We start from the raw sequence: 7,378 nt of genomic DNA on the forward strand, positions 1-7,378 counted from the left end.
TTTCCTTTTCCAGAATGTCATGTAACTCATACAGTATGTGGCCTTTTCAGGTTGAATTCTTTCATTTAGTAATATACATTTATGATTTCTTCATGTCTTTTCATGGCTTGATAGTTTATTTCTCTTTAGCATTGAATAATATACAATAGTATTCATGTATCACGGTTTATCTATTCACCTACTAATGGACATCTTGGTTGCTTCCAAGTTTTTGCAATTGTGAAGAAGCTATGTTTGTAGTACTCTGTTTTACATTGATGGTTGCTTAAGTTCGAGCACATTTTAAAATCACTACCATTTTTACCCCTCCATGTTTTTTTTATCATATATTTTTACTTCTTTTGTGTATGAGTATCCCTTAATTTATTGTTGGAATTGCATATGATCATCCCACTTTTGCCTTTTAATCTTTGTACTATCTTTAGTGTTGGTGGATCCATTGCTTTTATTATGTGTTTGCTTTCTACAGTGAGAGATTTTTATTCTTTGTGATATTTTCTTATTCATATTTTTCTTTCTTTCTTCTTCTTAAAGAAGTCTCTTTAACATTTCTTGTAATACAGTTTGGTGGTGATGAACTCCTTCAGTTTTTTCTTGTCTTGGAAGTTCTTTATTTCTCCTTTGATTCTAAATGATAGCTTTGCTGGGTACAGTAATCTTGGTTATAGGTCCTTGCTTTATATCACTTTGACTATTTTATGCCAATCCTTTCTGATCTGCAAAGTTTCTGTTAAGAAATCAGTTGACAGTCTTATGGGAGCTCCCTTGTAGGTAACTGTGTTTCTTCTGCTGCTTTTAAGATTCTTTCATTGTCTTTAACCTTCAACATTTTAATCATGATATATCTTGGTGTGGGCTTCTTGGGTTCATGTTGTTTGGGACTCTTTATGCTTCCTGGGCTTATATGTCTATTTCTTTCATAAGGTTCATAAAGTTTTCTATCATTATTTCTTCAAATAGGTTTTTAATCCTTTGTTCTCTTTCTTCTTTCTCATACCCCTTTGATGAAAATGTTGATATGCTAGATTGTTCCAGAGTTCTTTTATATGATGCTTATATTTGTTTCTATTTTTTCCTTTTTGCTGTTCCAATTGGGTATTTTCTGCTACTTTGTCTTCTAAATCACTGATCTGATTTTCTGCTTTATCTAATCTACTGTTGATTCCCTCTAATGTAGTCTTCATTTCAGTTACTGACTTCTTCATTTCTGATTTGTTCTTTTTTATGTTTTCCGTCTCCTTTCTTAGGTTTCCTATCTCTTTGTTAAAGGTGTTGCTGAGATCATCTATTTTTCTCTCATAATCATTGAGCATTCTTGTAATCAGTGTTTCAAACTCTGCATCTGGTAGATTATTTAACTTCATTTTGTTTAGATTTATTTATTTATTTATTTATTTATTTATTTATTTATTATGTTCTTTCATTTGTAACATGTTTCTTTGTCACCCACCAAACATAGGCTGGTTCCCTACATTTGTTTCTGTGTATTAGGTAGAACTGCTGTGTCTTTTCAGTTTAATAAACTGGCCTTATATAGTAGATGTCTTGTAGAGCCCAGTGGCATAGTCTCCCTCTTTACCTGCACCAGGTGCTCCAGGAATGTCACTTGTGTGGGTTGTGTGCTCTCTTGCTATAGTTGAGCTTGATTACTGTTTATGCATAAATGGATAGAATTAACCCTCAGGCTGTCTGGCTATGAGGACTGGCCATGACTATAGCAGTTAAGCTGTTGTGCAGGGGCTGCTCCCACACAGTGGGACTCTGGTGGCTGCCAAGTCAAGCTTTGGGTTTGTTGTTTGTGTTGCTAATTGGATGCTACTCTTGTGTGGTCTGAAGTTGGCCACCAGATGTGTTGGTTCTGGGGTCTCTTGGGAGGGATTCTAGGGTAGGCCAAGGTCTACTGATACCATAAACTGAGGCCAATTGCCACTAGTTCTGGTTAGGGTCACTTAGCAAGAGGTACAAGGCACACCAAGACCGGACACTGCTTGTATGGGGTTTGTGGACCTTTGAGAAATTTTAGGAAGGTCTTCATGGGCCCAGGACTGCCACTGTGTGGATTAGCCTCTGAAAAAGGTTTGGGCCTGGCGAGTGAATTGAGTGAAGTGGGGTCTCAGAGAATCACCAGAGTGGGGCAAGAGTGGTGTTAGCCAGGTTGATGGAGACTCGGATTTGCCTCCCCGAAGGCTGTGTTGAAGGGAGGGTTCAACAAAGGAATAATAGCACCTGCCAGAACTTTAGTTCTGAAGAGAACTGCCCCTTCAGCTCTTGCCTAAAGCCAGACAGACATTCAGTCCTTTCCCATACATCCCTGATGCTTTTTGAGCTCCTGCCCCTTCTCTGGAGCTTAGAGTGAGTCTGTGCTCAAGCCCTTTAAGAATATGCTTATCTCTATAGCAGCCTTCCATCTTACCTGGACTGAGACCCTGCCGATTTCCACAGCCAGATCTGTAGGGCCTCCTTTTCCTGGCACTGATACTCCAGGTTGGTGGGGACCTCCAAAGCAGAGATATCCCTCTCAATTCTTCAGCTTTTTTTTTTTTTTTTAAGGAACCACCAAACTATTTTTCAAAATGGCTATAACATGTTGCATTCCCACCAGCAGTGAATGAGAGTTCCTATTATTCCACATCCTTGCCAAAATTCTAATAGTTGTGTATAGGTATGATATGTTGTTTTAATTGGTGTTTTCCTGATGACATAAGATGAAGAGAATCTTTTCATATGCTTATTTGCCATTTGTATATTTTCTTTTGTGAGTGTCTATTAAGGTCTTTGGCCCCTTTTAAATCAGGTCTTCTCATTGCTGAGTTATTAAAGTTTCTTGTATATTTGAGATAACAGTGGTTTATCAAATATATAGTTTTTGAAAAAATTATTGGGGTGACATTAACAAAATCAAATAAGTTTCAAATGTATCATTCAACAATAAGTCATATATATATAATATTTGACCCCTTTTATCCTTATCTCCCCTACCATACCCCCTTCCCTCTGGCAACCACTATTTCACTGTCCGTGTCCAGGAGTCTCTGTTTATTTGTCATATTTGTTTGTTGCTTTCAGTTTTATATCCTACATATGAGTGATATAGTGTGGTTTTAACTTTTTTCATCTGACTTATTTTGCTTAGCATGATTATCTCAAGATCCATTCATGTTGTTGCAATGGCAGTATTTCATCTTTTCTTTTGGCTGAGTGATATTCCATTGTACATATGTACTAAATATTCTTTATCCAATTTTCTATCTATGGACACTTCAGTGGCTTCCATGTCCTAGCCACTGTGAATAATGTTTCTATGAACATTGGGTGCATATATCTTTGTGGATAAATGTTTTCAATTGTTTTGAGTAAATATCCAGAAGAGGGATTGCTGGATTATGTGGTAATTCAATTCTTAGATTTTTGAGGAAACTCCATACTGCTTTCCACAGTGATTGTACCAATTTGCATTCTCACCATCAGTATAGAAGGGTTCCTTTTTCCCCACAACCTCTCCAACACTTGTTATTACTAGTCCTGTTGATGACAGCCATTCTAACAGGTGTGAGATGGTATCTCATTTTTAGTTTTGATTTGCATTTTCCTAAAAAGAAAGAAAAGAAGGGAAAGAGGGATTAGTCTGAAGGAGTAATTTCTGACTGGCCCTTTTCCTTCCACGCTATGATTAGTGCAAGTAGTAGGCTGCTCCTGCAATTTATCCTCTTGCCTGCTCTGATACAGAAGTGTTTTTTTTTCCTTTCATAGAATCCTTTGCTAAAATTGCAATTGTTTCAAAACAGAAAGACCAGGTTTGGATATGCATATATGAGTTATATAAGATAGCTATTCTTCTAATTAATTTTAAAGAACTGGCAGTTAAAAATGAGAACAAGAAACCTACAACTAAAAACAGTATGAATTGAATCTTGTGTGACAAATACTCAGCTCACTGAGTGATTTGATCACAAGCTAGCCTACTGAAATTCTTAATTACAATCACTTTTAATGAAACATGGTCATTAGAGCTTAGATATATTCCATCAATTAGAAAAGAATCGAAAGAATATAAACACCGTGTAGGTTATGTAAATTTTTAATTTTTTCTATGTTTATATTTTTGCATGAATTACAATGCAGATATCCGTAAATTGATCTAAAATAGAGCAAAGCCATTCAATAAACCAATTTTTTAAGCAGCAAAGCTTTAGAGAGACTCAGCAACAAAAATTCCATCAAATCACCCTTAAAAGAATAAACTACTTAATGAGAATTAAAAGTTCCAACAATACCCATTAGGGTATTCTACTGCACCATTGATTCTACTAGTATCAATTGCTTTCAGTAAGCTGAACTCGAGTGTTTATTGGAAAAGACTAATAAACCACAATCAATTTTCTTTTTAACCTCACAAGGGTAGCTTGAATGAATTAAATGTGTTCTCTCCCTCCAGACTCCCACTCACTGCTTTCCATTTTTGACACACAACCAATAGGGATATCTTGAACATTTACTTTTATAACTCTTTTCTCCTAAAAATAAAAGCAAGGAAATGCATAGATGTATGTTCTGTCTGTGATGAAAATATTTACTCCCCATCTCATACTTTAGATCATTATTTTTACCTATGAAACATGAAGGATGTTCTTCCCTTTGTTTCAAGTACAAAATAACAACAGGATCAGACATTCAAGTTCATTTGGTGCCTTCCATTAATAAATTCAATTTGCTGCAGTTATATTGAAGTGCCATTCTGTACAATTTAAAAAAAAATATATATATATAAATGGCTTATGTGCCCAAGATCAATGCTCTCAGATGTCTGGCAATACAGAGCAATATTGTTTTAAACTGATGTTCTTAATCCTTTAATCTTTTGTCCAATACAGTTCTGTCACCATGTCAAAGGACAGATCTATTGTCTCTGCATTTAAAGCTAAAATTAAAATACATTTATGAAATACAATAAAATATTCAACCAAAAATTATAAGAAGAGATATTTAGATATTATAAGAAGAGAAATTTAGATATAAGAAATTTTTGTGTTTTGATTTTTCAATTCCAATTTGTTTAAAAATGAAAAAAAAATGTAGCTTTTAAGTGTTAAATACAATGCTAAAGACATACTTTTAGAAAATATTTAAGAGATTTAGAACAGAATTAGTTGAACATTTGTATTATGTCTTGAATGATTTATCTTGCTTGAAGAATGTAGCTGGCATTAGAACTTTAAATATTCTTTGCTGACTTCCAAGTGATGATATTTTATTAAATTCTAGGTTGAGCTTTTCCAGATTTACCTGGAAAGCTTTCTATGAAAGAGTATTTTAAAACATCTTAAGGCGCTATTTCTGTATGGGTAACTATAAAATAAAACATTCTTTATTATTGATTGACAAATAGAAAATACTGGCTTATAACCATCAAACCAAGTTTCAGTCTTCAGTCAAAATTCTTGCTGCCAGAACATATTTCTAGAAAGGGAGATATTAGTTTTATACATCATTGTTGGGATTTGAGTAGATTGATTTTCACTCAGCTTTCTGAATTTAGAGATCTTACTCTTTACCAAATATGTACCTGGTGAATTTATTAGAATACTGAAGTAAACTGAAGTTGCTCACTAAACTGTCACATGCTTGTGAACAAGTACAAAATTTTGTGTTTCTGAGGCCTAGACTGTGTCTGGTGCATAACAAATTCCTATTAGTTGTTATTGGCTTAGAACCTTCAAAACGGTTGTTATCAATGACATTTAAGAATTCTGCAGAAATATGTGGTTTAAAATGGCACATTTAAAATAATGTGTAACAAAATATGACATAATCTAATAAATATAATAAAGAGTGATTCTCAACTTGAGAACTCTCTTCAAAAGGGCACACTCAATAATGTGCTAGCACATGTTTAACAACTACCTCCTCTACTTACCTCTTCTCTCAAACCACCTGTTCTCATATTCAGGGTCCTGACTTGCTGATTATTTTATATATATATATATATATAAATTCCAATATATATATAAATCTCGATATATAGATATATAGATAGATAGATAGATATAGATATAGATATAGATATATAGAGAGAGAGAGTAAAAAATCAAATGTAAATATCAACATGAATGTATGTTAACATGCCATCCATGAATACTTATATGTAAACTGAGCTTTCTTTAATTATTTTAAATAATATAAATTTTTATAATAATCTCTAAAGTATAATTGCATGGAATTAATATAATTTACCAAATATGTTAATAATTAATTCCATAAAATCCTTTCAAGGACTTTAAACATGCAGGACAAGGTTTACCACCGAGAATTTACTCATTGAAATTGAGAAACTTCATCCACTTTCCATAAATAAATATCACTATGGTGACAGACAGAAAAGTAAATTTCTATCTGTACTGAATAATAAGTCTTTAAGAAAACTGTCATTTAGTAAAATGTCAAGCAGTTCATTTAAAGTGAACAGAGTCTATAAAGTGGTGATTTTATAGATGTTGTTAACAATTTCTTAAAAGATGAATTTATCAGGCTTTGTCCTCCCTAAAGCTTCCTTGTCCTCCTTAGTCCACACATTGCTTCTGCCCTTAGGAAAGAATATTAAGATGGCTTCAGCATCTTGAACTTTCCAAGGATTGGCTATTATAATAAATGAAAGCAGAATGTTAGCCCCTCTCAGTTTATGTGCAGGAGGATAAAATCATAGCTATTACAAAGTAATTATTTTGCCTCACTTTGTTTCAGACCATGCCCTGAATATGCTCCTTAATCTGCAGAGACTATCAACTCAGGAACCACTGTGGCATCAGATAATGTTGCTCAGTCTCTGTTGAGTTGCTCAGTCTGTGTTGAAAAGGAGTAATAGTAATAGTAACTAATGGTGCATTTAGTATCTCTAAACAAAAGGAAAATAGAGCTGAATATTTAATTTACCCCCAAATCCGTTTGACTAAAGCTTGCATTCAGATAAAGTTATTTTAATGTGTGTATATGTGGGTATGTGTGTGCACACACATTTATGTCCTTTGTGTAATTGCTGGCATTTTTTAAAACTACAAACTTTTAAAAACAAATATCTCACAATACATGCCTCTGCTTCCCTATTGGTTTATCTTGATTTCTCCACCTTACACACTATAGACCCATGCACATTTTCCCTGCCTATTACTTAAAGTAGAAAATTAAAATCATAGATGTCCTCCCTATTGTTACCAAGACAGTAATAACGTTGGTCTTAAAAATCATCCTAGAGGATGTGCTGAAAATTTCAGTTTGGTCAGTTAAAACAGTCTGCAGCATGTAAAATTTTTAAGAGAAGGGGTCTGAAATAATGCATTTTGCTTTATCAACCAAGGAGTAGGTGACTCTTCTTGGTCTTTGTGCC

Source organism: Pteropus vampyrus, unplaced genomic scaffold, assembly GCF_000151845.1.
Source record: "Pteropus vampyrus isolate Shadow unplaced genomic scaffold, Pvam_2.0 Scaffold26, whole genome shotgun sequence".
In the NCBI taxonomy this organism is placed as follows: domain Eukaryota; kingdom Metazoa; phylum Chordata; class Mammalia; order Chiroptera; family Pteropodidae; genus Pteropus; species Pteropus vampyrus.